Source organism: Balaenoptera ricei, chromosome 10, assembly GCF_028023285.1.
Source record: "Balaenoptera ricei isolate mBalRic1 chromosome 10, mBalRic1.hap2, whole genome shotgun sequence".
In the NCBI taxonomy this organism is placed as follows: Eukaryota; Metazoa; Chordata; class Mammalia; order Artiodactyla; family Balaenopteridae; genus Balaenoptera; species Balaenoptera ricei.
Genome location: NC_082648.1, coordinates 21171484 through 21187024, shown reverse-complemented (window position 1 = coordinate 21187024; position 15541 = coordinate 21171484).

Sequence of the window (15541 nt, the reverse complement as noted above, 5' to 3'; positions counted from 1 at the left end):
GCACTAGACTGGCAATTCCGTAAGGAAAGGATCATTATTTCCCGTGTACCTGGTTCAGTGTGAGGCACAGAGTAGAAAACACTCAAGAAGTACTTGTGTGATTGATTGGGGATGTGGGGATTAGATCAAATATGTATATTGAGTCCCCAGGACATAACAGGCATTGGGTAAATCTGCATTGCCTTGCCCTCCACTTGCTAAAATAGAGCTTAGGAGTTATCATTTAATGCTTCGTGTCTGCCATCCTTGTCACCCTTTATCCCCTGGTGAGTGAAAGTAAAAGATATTTACAGTAGCTTCCTAGAGCCCTGCCACTTCACTGCAGCTGTTAAAAACAAACAAACAGTGGGAGGGAGGGAGATGCAAGAGGGAAGAGATATGGGAACATATTGTATATGTATAACTGATTAACTTTGTTATAAAGCAGAAGCTAACACACCATTGTAAGGCAATTATACTTCAATAAAGATGTTTAAAAAAAAAAAACAAAAAAACAAACAAACAAACAAAAAGCAAAAACAAAACAAACTAAAAAACATCCTGTGGAACCTGGGCCTGATTTTTAACTGACCCTGTTATTAGTAAGCAAACTGCCTCATATTTATTGTTTCTCTGTTGCTGTGGGGTTTTTTTGTTTGTTTCTGTTTTGTTTTGCTGTTTTTTAAAGGAGAAATATGTCTCCCCAAATCCTTTTTTGAGGGGGAGCCATCTTCAGAAAAGGAACTTTGTTCAGATTGTCTTTGAAGAAGTAGGGGGAGTCAAGACCGGAGATAGAAGGGTGTAAGTTGGAGGCAGATGAGAGCCATGGCTCTTCCCTGAGTCTGGGCGGGGCTCTGCCAGCAGATGGGTGGCTGCGAGGAATTAATGGCCTGGGGTAGTTCTACCCAAAAGAGAACAAGATGCAGCTGGCTTTGGAGTCAGGTCTGCGGTTGAGCTTGGCTATGTGGCCTTGGTCAATAATAGTACAGCTTCACTGGGTCCATCCTTGGTTTCCTCCTTGATAAAGTAGGATTCCATTTGTCCTACAGTATACCCCATTGGTTGACCAATGGGGTATATTTGCAGAAATACCGTGTAAGATGTAAATGTAAAGTACTATATAAATGCAGGGTATTGTTCATATACTAAATAATTATAAATATAAGGTATTAAGTTATAGATTGGAAGTTAATACACATTTATTGTGTATCACGTGGTTAAGTGATAGGGCACAAATATGAGTGAAAGAGAAAAAGAATTTATATTTATTGATCCTGCCAACTTCTGTTCCAAGTGTTTTATAGTCATTATCTCTTCTAACAGCACCAAGATTCTGCCCTCAAGAGGCTCATATTCAGAAAGATGACACAGGTACATATAAAAATTCATATAAAGCAACTATGATAATGTCAAATTGTCAAATGGGAATACAGATGATAGAGCTGTTAATATGCTAGTCTCTCAGAGGTGAGGGGGAAAGGTGAGGGAGACAAAAAGAAATAACGACATTGGTACTTGGGCCTTGAAGAATAAAGTAGGATAAACAGACCCGTAAGGAGGGGAAGGGCATGTCAAGTGGAGGAAACTGCAGTGTAAAAGAATGGAGCTAGGAAGGTGTCAGTCAGTGAGGGGAGAGGTAAAAGTTGCAGGGTATAGTGTGGAGGGTGATGGCAGTGGGTGGAAATAAGTGTGAAAAGTGGAACTGGCACCGATCCTGGTCCTCTTTACATGTCATGCCAAAAAATAAGGATTTTATTCTATAGGTAGTGGTGTCAGACTCCCAGGACATTTTTTTTTTTTTTTTTTTAGGAGGAAAGTGACATAGGTTTGTCTCTTTTAGAAAGGTAGTGGCCTAGAAACCAGACAGGAGACAAGGAGGCAAGTTGGGAAGTAATTGCAGTAATTCAAGCACGTGATCGCGAAAGCCTAGAACAGTGGTTTTCAAATTGTGGGTCACAACCCATAAGTGGATCTTAAAGTAATTTTCATGGGTCACACTTGCATTTAGAAAAAATAGGGTTAAATGGAAAAGAAAATATTAAAGATTCTTATGAAATAAGGATCAGTGTTTCATAAAGCTTCTATTTGATTTATTCGTTTGTTATGCATAAACTTTCTGGGCAATTTGAATTTTTAATAAATTCACTTCTACAATAGATTTAAATCTTCAAAATGAACAAAGTGGATTTATTTAAAATTTAACATGTTTAAGTTTCTATGTTTTAACATAGACACCATTGTTTTAGATACAAAGCATGACAGGGTTGAAGCCATTGAGTATAATGTAGGGTTTATTACCCGGAAAATAAAGGAAAAAAATGAGAAAAAATGGGTGATTAATTATTAGATTTCAGTCTTGAGTAAGTTTTCTCTTGGTTGCATTTTGCAAATTATCTGTGTCTTAGACGTGACTTTATTAAAAACTTGAACTGCGGAATGCATGTCCTGTGTCATGATGCAAAATGTATTTATCAGCGTGGGTCATGGTCAAAGAAGCTTACAAACAATGACTTAGAAGACTGGGGCAGCGGCTGTGGGGTGAGAAAGAAGGATCAAGGTACCAGAGCAATTTCTGAGGTAAAATAAAGATTAGTTAACTAATTGGATGTGGGGATAAAGGAGAAGGAAATTGGGATAACTCATGGGTTCCTAGTTTGGCCTGCCAGGGTGCAAGGGGGTATAGCTCAGTTCACTTCAACGAGTATCTCCTGATAGGAAGTACAGAAACCCAGACGAATGAGGAAGACATGGCTGGGGCTCTTGAGGCACTCCAGCTAGATGAAAGAGACTCATCACAGGGTACGTTCATAAAATAGGGTAAATGTAGGCAGAGGAAGCATGGCCTGGGTCCTCACAGATGCTTTCCAGAGGAGACATCTTTGAGCGGAGTTTTGAAGGAGAGTTAGCCCCAAGTAGGTAGGTAGGAGAGGAACACTGTAACAAAGACCAGAGAGGTGGAACAGCCGGATGATTTCGTGTGAGTGGGTGTGTGAGCCAATGTTGTAAGCAAGTTGGTGTTACCAGAACCCTGAGAAGCTAGAGATCAAGTTGGCAAGGGTAAGGAGACAGGTGGTGCAAAGCTTTGTCTGTCGCGCTAAGGAGCTTAGCTCTTGTGTGAGAGGAAGAGCCACTGAAGGGGGGTTTAAGAAGGTTAGTAACAAGGTCACAATAAGATGACCGTGTTTTAGAAAGCTCACTCCGGCTGCAATGTAGAAAAGGTCTTTAAGGGGAGCTCGACTGAAGATATTAGATCAGTCCAGGTGAGAGATGTTGCCTGCATTAGGGCAGTGAGAAAGGGATGAAGAAAAAGAGAGTCAAAAATTGGCAAGGCATGGTCACTAGTTGGATAGAGAAAATTCTGTCAGTCAGTGTCTTGATCAGGAAAGCAGAACCCAGGCCAGCAAGTTTCATAGAAGAAATTTAACATGGGAATTATTGTAAAGAGTGTTAGAAAAATGGAAGGGCAAATAGGAAACAGTTGGAAACCCCAAGATTAGGAAGAGCAGGGATCCTACCCCTAAGACTAGAGGGACCAAAGGGAAAGGTGGTGTCACCAGCGTCCAGGAACCGTGGCTGCTGGGGGGAAGCTGGGCCATGAAAGAGATGCAGTCACCTGAAGCGAAGAGAGGGAAGACATGCCCTCCCCTGGCCCTGTTATCTCTGTTGTCCAAGCCTAGCTAGGAGCTAGTTGGCAAGGGGGCCTGGGAAACGTGGCTTGCTGGGTTTGGTCTTTTGCAGGAAGAGCAAAGCAGAAGGTGATGAAAAAATAGATCCAAGCATAAACAGTCAAATTAATAAGGCACGACGGTAAAGGAGAAGTAGAGTAATTCCTTCCTGCCATCTTGCTTGGATTGAGGCTGGATGGTAGTGTCGGAACCTGAGATTAGAAAGCTGGTGGGGATGAAAGGGGTGAGGGAGGAGAGACAGATAAGGACAAAAATAACCTGACTTTTCAACACTCCTTCGCAGTAGTATTGCTATATATACACAGGATTCGTAGGTAGAATTTATTTTAAAAGAATAGTTTTAATAAGTGTTCGGAACAGCTTTGTGTTCAGAACAAGTGTCTTTTACAGTAAGATGGGGGAAAGTCCTCAGTGCTTTGAAATGCACAAAGTTTTTTCCCCAGTACTTTAACCTTCCCCTAGGTCTCATTTGTAACGTTAGTGTTTGCTATCTATTTAAAAAAATAGGAGGAATTTATTGAATCCTTACCATGTGCCATCCACTGGATGGTTTACAGAGAGTTTACAAACAAGAGATGACATATACTATCTCATTTAAGCCTTACAATAATTTGATGAGGTTGGGGTGATTATTCTTCCTTTTTTACAGTTGAGAAAACTGATGTCTGGGGAGGTTTCCCTTCCCACCTAAGCCTCTCAGCCGATAAGTGTCAGTTGGGACTGGGACTTTTGGGCTGTCTGACTCAAAGCCTATGCCCTTCACTTGTGTACTACAAAACCTCGCACAAACTCCAAAAGAGTTTAAGTCCAAATAAATAAAACTGTGATAATATAATTGTGTCCACACATCCAGTTGCTTACGGATTAGTGAATATTTCAGTGGGTTTTCTCACATCTTGTTCACGATAGATTTTAACAGTTATGGTGCTTTTGTTTCCCAGTCTGTAAAATGGAAGTGTATTAGTCAGGACTCTTGGTGGCAAGTGACAGAAATCTAAGTGCACATAGATTAAACAAAAAAAGAAGCTTATTTGGCTCACTTGAAATAAAAACTCCCAGGGTTGGTTTGTCTCTGCCATGGCTATACAAGCCTCAAACATTGCTATCAGGCTTCTCTTTTACTCTCCATCTCTTGGCTTCATCTCTTCCTTGGATTCATTCTCTTGCAGACTCTTTCCCAGTGGCAAGAAAGGTCATCTTCCATCATCCCAGGTGTACATAGCCTTGCTAGCTGGTTGTCCCAGAAGGAGAAATGACCTCTATTCCCCCGAAACCATGCTAATCTCCAAGGCCCAGCCTGAACCTGTAGCCACCCTGGACTAACCACTGTATCTGGGGAAGGCAGTCCTCTGATGCTCAGGCCTGTGATGGGGCAGGCAGAGCTCTCTGATTGACAGTCCTATCAGAAGCCAATGGAGTGGGGAAGAGAAGCAATTGCTCAGAGCAGGGCCTATAGGGCAACAAAAAAAGTCACAGATTTCCACAACAGGGAACATGTGGAACTCTCATTCTGCCTTCTTGTCCAAACAGAATCCTGGAACTATTTCAAGACCATTGGATAATTGTGCATTTTTTCCTTCATTTGGACTAAGAGGACATTTCCTCACACTTCTTTATTTTAGTAACACTTTTGCTTGGAATTCTAAGGTTCTGTAAGGGCAGAGTTAAAGCATCAGGGTTATATCTAACTCCAGAAGACATCCAGAACCTCTCTAGCAACACCACTTTTCTACTCCCCACTCTGTCCCCTCCAGACTCCCCTCCCGTCTTCCTTCGAGGAATCTAAATCGTGATTCTATAGAAACACTGGGTTTCTTGATAAGTGTGGTCATTAGGGTGGTCTAGGGTCCAAGACATTGTTCTGGCAATCAGTCCTGCTTTTTTTGAGGGGGGTCAGGAGGAAACAACTAAAGACTCTCATTTTATTATCAAAATATTTCAGAAGATTTCAAAAGAAGTAATAAGTAACATTTGATACAGCCATGTGCTGTTTTGCCATCTTTAATCCTAGCCTCGTTTATTTTAGAAACCAGCCTAAAATGACCAAGTTTATTCTTTAAAACGCTGAGACTGTGGCGAGGCAGATACCTCACAGAAAGTAGACAGGGACCCACGAGCCAATCATTTGTTTTTCTCCTGTTGGCATGGAGCCTAGCTTTAAAGCCTAAGTGCTACTACTGGATGTTCAAATCTGTCAGTACCTGTTAAGTATGCCCTATGTAATTATTCACAAAACTTGCTATAACTTGCTAATACAGCTAGCTAGATGTCTATGTGAATTAGCTATTCTACTTCTGGAAATATCTACAACGGGTACAGTATGCTAGTCTCTCCATTCATGGTTTTCCCCATAATAAATAATAGTTGGAGTATTTCTTCTTATAATGAAATATTTGAATATTTATCTAGCAATCCATAGACACCACAGGAGTTCCATCATTCAGCCAGAGTTCCACTTTCCTGGTGTTTTTGCATTGTAGAGATTCTCTCAGCTGATCTGGCCAGCTATTTTGGAATCAAAAGGTAGAACCTGTTCTCACTTAAGTGATTTTTGTGGCAAATTTTATGTTCCTATTTATTTAATTCTATGCTGTTACTGTCTAGGTGGTTAGGATGTCTAGATGTATTTGTCTATTTTATTTTTATAGCCAGCTAAGTTACATATTAAGACCATTTAACCTTCTTATGGCTAAATAAAACCAGTTCTCATTCCTTACCATTTTTATGCCCTATTTTCTAGCTCTTTAATCAGTCTTTGTGCTATGCTCTGTTCCCTTTCTGGTTTCTCCACATTCTTTTAAAAATATGAAGCCTCAGACTGGATGTGAGTTTCTAATATGGGTTTAACCATCCCTACATATATTGGGAAAAATTACTGCATGGTTTTTGCATGTCCTATTTTGGTTAGTATACAGTAGGATCCTGTCAACTCTTTTTAAATAGCAGGTCCACACTGCTGACACATTCACCATGACATAACCTGCACACCTAGGTGGTACTGTAAGACTTCCTTTTAACTGTTTTAAGTTAAAGCATCATGAAAGTTGTTATGGCGGCTGTAACTACCCTTCAAGAAAAATGTGCTTCAGAATAGGTCATCATCATCATAGTCTACATTGTAAGCTATTTTTACTTCTAATAGTTCAAAATCCTTTGCAATAAGTTGTCTAACATCAATTAATTATATGGTTTCAAAATAAAATTTTACACTTATATTCCGTAGGTGATTTTAGACCCCCAAGCAAAACTTTTCATGAAGGGCTCCCCTTTTTCTCTAGTACTCTCAAATACTTTGTCCATTAGTTCTCAGGGGTTCTCCTTTTTGGGGGGCTTTGACTTCTCACAGGCCTTGCTTAAGACTTCTCATGACTAAATAAAATCAGTAGACTTTCATAAAATTAGCATATCTCAGAAAATTTTCTCTTCAAAAATATTTTTCACGTGGTTCAATCATTTATTGTCCCCTCCTACTTCTTCTTTTTTTTTTTTTTAAAGGAAGCAAGTTCTTTTTTTTTTTTTTTTAATTTATTTATTTATTTTTGGCTGTGTTGGGTCTTCGTTTCTGTGCGAGGGCTTTCTCTAGTTGCGGCAAGCGGGGGCCACTCTTCATCGCGGTGCGCGGGCCTCTCACTATCGTGGCCTCTCTTGTCGCGGAGCACAGGCTCCAGACGCGCAGGCTCAGTAGTTGTGGCTCACGGGACTAGTTGCTCCGCGGCATGTGGGATCTTCCCAGACCAGGGCTCGAACCCGTGTCCCCTGCATTGGCAGGCAGATTCTCAACCACTGCGCCACCAGGGAAGCCCCTCCCTCCTACTTCTAACAATCATGCCTAAAATCACTTTTAAATAGTGCTTATCAAAAGGAAAATAGAGTACATTAAGGGTCCTGATCCATGCTTTCTTATTTCAGGCAATGTTCAGTTTGCATGCAATATCTAGCCTTCTCTTTGGAGTTCATTAGATTACAAATAGACAATATCCATCTAAACAATGTAAATCTATTCCTTTTAGCTAGGCTCAGGAGTCATTTTGGTCATTATATTGATTGACAGTATTGTGCCATCATCCATTTAATTTTTGTCTACAGATGACTATAACCCATTTCATTTCTCTATTGGTCAGGGTTCATCAGCCGAGAATAAAATCTACTCAAGCTAGTTTAAGGAGGAAAGGATTTATTATGGGGTATTAAATGGCTTAAGAATCATTGAAATGACTGAAGAAACAGACTCAAGGTTGCGCTTTAAGGACAATTTGCAAAGCCACTCCACTGGACCAGCTACACTACCACTGCCAAGATCAGGGAGCTACTGCCACAGCTGCTGGCTTCAGAACCCCTTCATACCCATTACAGCCCAAACCAGTAAAATAGATGCTCCAGCCCCTGCCTTTGAAGCTAGTGACTGGACAGCAGGGGTGCTGTACTGATGCTGCCCCAGAAAAACTCAGCACCTCCAGAACCGCACTTGCAAGCAGAGGCAAGAGAAGGATGATTTGCTCTTACAGAACTACACCAGGGAGGGACTTTCCTGGCGGTCCAGACTCTGCGCTTCCACTGCAAGGGGCGAGGGTTCGATCCCTGGTTGGGGAACTAAGATCCCGCATGCCGCACAGCCTCTCTGGCTGACCCTAAAATTCTAGGACCCAACTGCAAGGAATCTGGGAGACTTTCCAGCCTCTGTAGAATCGGCAGGCACGTTAGAAAGATGATGGCAAGGATGTTGAGCACCAATCTACAAAAGGCATCGCAACCACAATCAAACGGCATCTTAAATTCATTGCAATGGAAACAAGTTATACCTCCAAGCCTTGCATGATAAGTGGAACTACTTTTTTAAAAATAAAACAACCGTCACTTTCAGGGATAAATTATAAATCAGTTTTGTTATGGATGATGGGAGAAGCCCTTCTTTGTAACTCTTAAATATACCTCCAGAAAGATTTTGATATAAGATTAATATTACATTAGCCTACAACTCTCTGTGATGACTGTTAATGGTCAGTTCTGTCCTTGTGCAACAGTATATGCACATCTGCTCTTTGCATTACGCTGAGGTAGGTATAGTAGAGATTGGAAATGAGTAAACCCACATTGCCCCTTCCTACAACTCACATTATAGTGGGAAATAGAAATAAACATGAAAAGATAGGTTTTTGCAATTGAAAAATCTAAGTTCAATCTCTCCTATTTTACTTAACAGATGTGTAACATTGCCATAGATGTATACACATACCAAGAATAATTATAATGTACGTAGTCTACTACCCCAATAAACAGTAAGAAAGTGTTTACATCAAGGGAACTAAGTCAAATGAACTCTTGTTAAAAATTGCCATATATATATATATATATATATATATATATATGCACATAGAGCGAGAGAGGGAGAGAATGAAAAGGAAAATAGTGAGAGAATGGCTTAGTAGGCCTTTAATAAACTATAGCTATTAAGTAGTTGTAATAATAAAAGCAAAGAGGAATAATAAGAGGATTCAGTAAATGATAAATAATCAAGTAAGTGATGAAGGTTAAGTACCCTGTAAAACATTTGGTCATCTGCATTGTAGGAGCTAATTTTAGCCTGTAGAGTTAAACCATCCAGATTGGCTTTTAAAAACTTTTTCTCATCAAGTTTTCTACAATGAAGATAAAAAGTTTTTGAACATCATAAAGCCCCCAATACCTGTAGACTCAATTTTTTTTCATGTCATAATGTATTTTCAGCATCACTCAGTTAACTCTAACAGCGTACTCCTTGTTCAAAATTGCTTAATATTTATAATATATTTACTTATATTAGAGTTCAAGCTATAATTTACTTACATTAAAATTCATCTCTTTTAATGTACAGTTCCACTTTGTGAGTTTTGACAATGCACAAAGTCAAGGAATGACAACCACAATCAAGATACAGAACATTAAAAAAAAAAAAAAAAGATACAGAACATTTTCTTCAGCCCAGAAGGTTCCTAATGTGTCTCTGTAGTCAGTGCCATTCTCCCACAGCTCCTGGGAAACACTGATCTATTTTCTGTTCCTCTACTTTTGCTTTTCCAGAACCTGATATCAATGGAATCAACCAGTAGCAGTCTTTTGTCTCTGGCTTCTTTCATTATACATATTATATTTTATTTTAAATATTATATTTTCATGATAAATTTTATATTTTTAAATGAAATATACAGTTGGGCCTTGGATATTTAAGATGCTTTTAACTAACTTGTAAATGTATAGATGGAGTTATAGTTAGGGTGCCTTTAGTTAGCTTTGGCCTTTTATTTAAGAACTAACCCTCAAAAACTTTTACATCACAGGCAATCAACAAAGTCTAATTAACAGGATTTTTTGGTTGCTGCTGTTCCAGAAGTAAAAAACTGAACTGAAAAAAAAAAAAAAAAAAAAACTGAACTGAACAAAAAACTGGGCTTTTGCATATTTTGGAGCCACTGTTACATATATAAGGTAACCTATAGAAAAACAATTTCCTCATAATCCTTTGAAAGAATTGAAATGTAAAATATCTGGTACACTTTGTTGCGGTGACAGTAATGTCTACGAAAAGCATGTCTTTTTCACTTGTAAGAGTTTCAGTTTTGCACTGTAGATTTGCCTTGATAGTAACTGCAAACAACTGTAGCTATTCTCTCTTCAGTTTTGAGGGCAAGTTCAAAGTCTGTCAGATTTCTTGTCCGAGCACAGGGTGAAGCATAACTTTCAGCTTAAAAGAGCTTCCTAGTTGTATTTCTTGTTCGAGAATTTCTTAAATGTACCACTGGGGCATCTCAAAATTTGATTTCAGCTTTGGTTGTGAACATGCAACTGCTAAGAAGCAGGAGGAAAACAACATTTGAACTAGAACCATTCTTTTGGTGACTTTTTGCACGCTGCTAATCCTTTAACTGAATGTTTTCAGGGTCATCCATGACGGTTTTTAAAAACAGCTTCATTGAGATGTGTTTATATTTCACAAAATTCACCCATTTCTAGTATGCAATTCAGTGATTTTTAGTATATTTACGTAGCTGTGCAACCATCACCATAATCTAATTTTAGCACATTTTCATCACCCCCAAAAAGAAACCTTGAACCCATTAGCATTCATTCCCCAGTCCTCACACCCCCAGCCCTAGGCTAATCTACTTTCTGAATAACAATGATTTTTAACGTAAGACTTTTTTTTTTTTTAACCCTGTAGCTAAAAAGAGGCCACATTTTAATATTTACTCGTGTTAAATTCTGTCATTTTAAATATTAACTTGGCATAACTTGTTGTTACCTTTGTTAGAATGCCTAGATCAATTTGAATTTTTCTGAAACTAGTTCTTTTTTTAAAAAAAATAGATCTTTCCCTTTCTTCCTTCTTTGCAATTTTTAATGCTCTTTCTTTGAATCCTTTGAACATGTAGCTGAGGGACGGTTGGTGCTCAGGAAAGCAAATATTAGCATGAATATTTCCCAAAACCCCTTCCTTTAGCAATTAACAAGAAGTTTACATAACTAAAAATATTTCAGTAACACACATTTTCTCAACAAGTTACTTAGTGAAAGTAAACAACAAAAATTTTAAAATATATGAACAGCATTTTTGTTAAATGTGCTTTTAAAGGTTTATTTCTATTTAGTGTTTAAAGGAAAACCTGTTGGGTGGGGTGGAGAGATGTTGCCCAACTGCTACTTTGTATTCTTTTACTAGTGACCTCAGCTGGCGCCTGAATTTTTACTACTGGCAAAGAAAACAGTGTTTGTAGTTCTCTCTGTAACAGAGATATCATTGGCTGAAGACAAATGCTTAATTATTAGAAATAGAGTGCCTTAGGGATATGCCTTGCTCAGAATAGTAGACTTAGCAGGAGAAAGGAATCAGAAAACATGTTCCTTTTGTGGTAACGTGGTCCAATTTGACGTCTTAAAGGGGACTTCAGAGGAAAAGTGGATTTCAGAAGAAAAGGTTGCTATTAAACTTAACTGAGATACATTTGTTAAATTTATTTTGGTTAGTTTGTATATTAGTTATTATTGTTGTATAACAAATAACCCCCCCCCCAAATTTAGAGGCTTAAAACAACAATAAACATGCATTTGTTCTCACAGTAGCTATCCGTAGACCAGGAATTAGGGAAAGGCCTTCCCTGGCAGTTCGGGCTCAGCCTTCTCAAGAGATTCTCTCAGCTGTCCCGTGAGGCTGACCTCATGTAAAGGCCTGACTGGGGCTGATGGTGACCCACTCCCGTGGTTATCAAGTTGGTGGCAGCTGTTGGCAGGAGACCTTAGTTTTCCCCCCACGTAGGGCTCTCCGTAGAGCTATTGAGCACCCATGACGTGGCATCTGACTTCTCCCAGAGTGAATAATAAGAGGACAAGGCACAGCTTCAGAGTTTCCTAGTCTCAGAAACCATTACCTCTGTCTTACTTTATTGGTCACACAGAGCAGCCTTGGTTCATTGTCAGAGAAGGCTATACAGGGGCGTGAACACCAAGGAGGTGAGAATCCCTGGGGCCCTCTTGGAGCCTGGCTACAAAGCTTATACCATAAAGCCTTGCAGATAATTTTTGAATGTTACCACAATGCAAAGGCATTAGTTTCTTTTCATATATAAAAAATATGTATTTATATTATACATTAACTATATATATTACATATTAAATATATGTAGTCATTATATATTTTATATATGTGTGATATAATGTGTATTATATCACACATATGTAAAATATATATGTAATATTTTCTGTATATATATATATAATGTGATCTTCCCATTGCATAACAAAGGCCTGGTGAAAATACATACCTATTTTAGATTCCAAGGCAGTTATCATCTACTCATTGAAAATATGCTATTCGCCTAGAACTAGGCTAGAAACATATGTTAAGGGATGTGGCAGAAGTGACAGAGTCATCTCAGAATTTTATCTGAAGGATATCTTTGTAACATCTTTTAAGAATGATGTCCTCTGCCAAAAGTTAGACAGGGAATTCAACCCCAGTCCTCAGGTTTATGCCTGTAGCTCCAAATTCTTTGGGGAAGATTCTGTTTTTCTCCTGGTCCTGAAAGAAGGCAGAATGCCACCTATTAGAAACGAGGACATTTTGTCCCTACATATTAACACCAGATATAGTATGACACGTCCCGTTTTCACAGAGAAACGTCGATTCTAGACACGCTTTGTTTTGAATATCGGGATGCATCCAGCATGAGTAGATACACTGGAATTTTCCTATGTTTCTACATTTGCTCACAAGAGAAAAGGAAGGTATGCATCAAACTGCTAACAGAGGGCATGTGAACAGTAACTGCTTATCTGCTTCCCACCTTTCTTTTCTTCTAGAAACAACAACCCACTCTATCTGATAAACCGCGCCTCTTCTTGCTCTTGTCAATTTTTCCAAATGGAAGCTGCCATTTTCCTCTCAATTCTATTTCTTTGGCTGCAGGAATTGCTCAACTGTACTACCCCAGGGCCCCTGGCCACAATGATTAGTTCAGAGTTTAGACTGTGACTCAAGTCCAACTAATCAGGGTCCTTGCTGAGGGTTTTTGTAACTGGCTTCTTTTAAGAGGAGAAAGACCTCTTCTCTCCCCAGTCCCAAAATGATTCTTGGGCTGCCAGTAGCCAGCTTCATTCCTGGTGGAAAAGAATCAGTCTGAGAGAATGGAGTTAACAAGCAGAGAAAAGTGAAGATGGGGCAGAGCTAGTCATGAGTCCTGGCTTCCAGAGTCCTCAAGGCCAGCTCACACACTTGCCCCTCTGAAAGCTTGGTTATAGGAGCAAATAAATCTCCCTGTTTGTTTAAGATGGACCGGATTGGGTTTCTGTCACTTATATCCATAAGCCTTGACGAATACCTCTTGAGAAGGGGTTTAGGAGGATTCCATTTTCAGTTTTATGTATTAATTGTACGACTCAGAATTTTTTTGGCTGCAAATGATAGAAACCCTATTTGAGCTAGCATAAACAAAGAGAGAGTTTACTGGATCACGTTTCCAAATGTATCAAGGACATGGGTAAAGCAGGCCTGAGGAATATCTGGAATCAAGGATCTAAATGCCATCAAAACTCTCTGCTATTTTTCTTTCTGGATCTCAGCTGTATTCCTCCTTAACTATGGGCTTGCTTTTTTCACCCAGTGGGAACATGGTCATTGCTGGCAGATTCTAGGCCCACATGTTCACGGTATCAGAGAAGAAAGTTCTTCCTGTCCCATCTTAGGTCAGCAAAAATCTCAAGAAAGGATTCTGATTGGCCTGGTTTGGGTCACATGCTCATTCCTGCACCATTCCTGTGGCCAAGAATGTAGGTACTATTATTACCCAAATTGGTTTGCATGCCCTCTCCTTGAGCCTGTGGCCAGGGTTGTGGGATCACTCAAGAACTTGGCAGTTACTGTTTAGAAGCAATGTCTAGGGTGAGGGAGAAGGAATTGCCCTTTAAATAGAAAGAGAAATAAGGAGAAAAACTGGCTCTGACATAGTCACTGGGGAAATCATTAAAAGTATGGCAACAGATGCCAAATTTTTGTGTTAACCACAACTCTATATTGTTCATATACTTTATAACAGATAGGTAACACTTTGAAAAGACATTAATCTATATTATATGCTTGTTTGGTTTCAGTATTAAATGCTTTTCTCCTGAAGTAATATCAAATTTGTAAGAAACCTCAGAAATCATCTGGTTTGACTACTACTAATACAAAATACTTTCTTATGTTGTCCTGGACCAGGGGCTTGAATATCTTCATATCTTCAGTGATGATGTGAAAAATGAGTGAAAATACATTTCTCTGTGAAACAAAAAAATTAGGACATGAGACCTAAAGCATAAGTTGACAAAACCAGGAGCTATTAATTGACCTGCAATCTTTGTATTACCTTGGGAAAATCACAATTTATCTGATTTCCTTTTCTTATTCAAAAATGAGCATAACAATACCAATACTATTAAAGGTTTAATATGCCAGTGCGGGGCGGGGAGCGAGGGCTCCAATATCAAATAAATGCAAAATACAAGGAGCGGTTTTAATCATTTCTTTCTACTGTTATGAAAATGATATCATTCCATTAAGGTATAAAATTAGCCTGAAATGTTTAATGCTAATTTAAGTTCAATTGGTGTATTCTTGAGTATTTATTGAACACTAACTTGTTCCAGATCCCTTATAGGGTACAAAATGCAGTCTGTATTCTCCTGCACAATTCTTCAGCAGGAGTTTTGTTTGCTGTTCAGGGACACTGTCTTTTGTCAGTGAAGTGCTTTCCCATGAAGTAAACTGAAATCTTAAAGGTGTAAGTGGCATTCACAATCGTGAACATTTGAAAGAATGCAGATCGACTATAGCTGTCGTAAGTGTTGAGAAGAATATGACATTAAGTATCAAAGCACTAAGAAGGTAAAAATCAATATGAAAGTGAAAATTAAAGAGAGCATTTTTTGCAACATTATGTTTGTCCTACTTGAGTATTTAGGCAAAATAATAATAATAATGAGAATAGTAACAACAACAGCGGTCAGTCTCTATAGGTAGGTAAGAAAAGCTGTTTCATCCCTGAAATTCCAGAGGGACTTTTGTACACCTAAGACAAGCTTTGTAGAAAATGGCCTGGGTCCAAGGTAAGGTGGGCACTAGTTGGCTAGGGATTTGCCAAGCGTGCACTTCAAGTATGGGACAGTGGGGACAAACATGAATAAATGTACATTTCAGTCCTGGTCTATCTACTGGCAGTGTGAATTTTGACCTATGTGACTTAACCTTCATAGACCTCAGTTTCCACATCTAAATTTAAATATACGCACACATATATATTTAGGTATATAAAAATGAATTTAGATATATATAAAACACACATACACATATTTTATAGCAACAACAACTA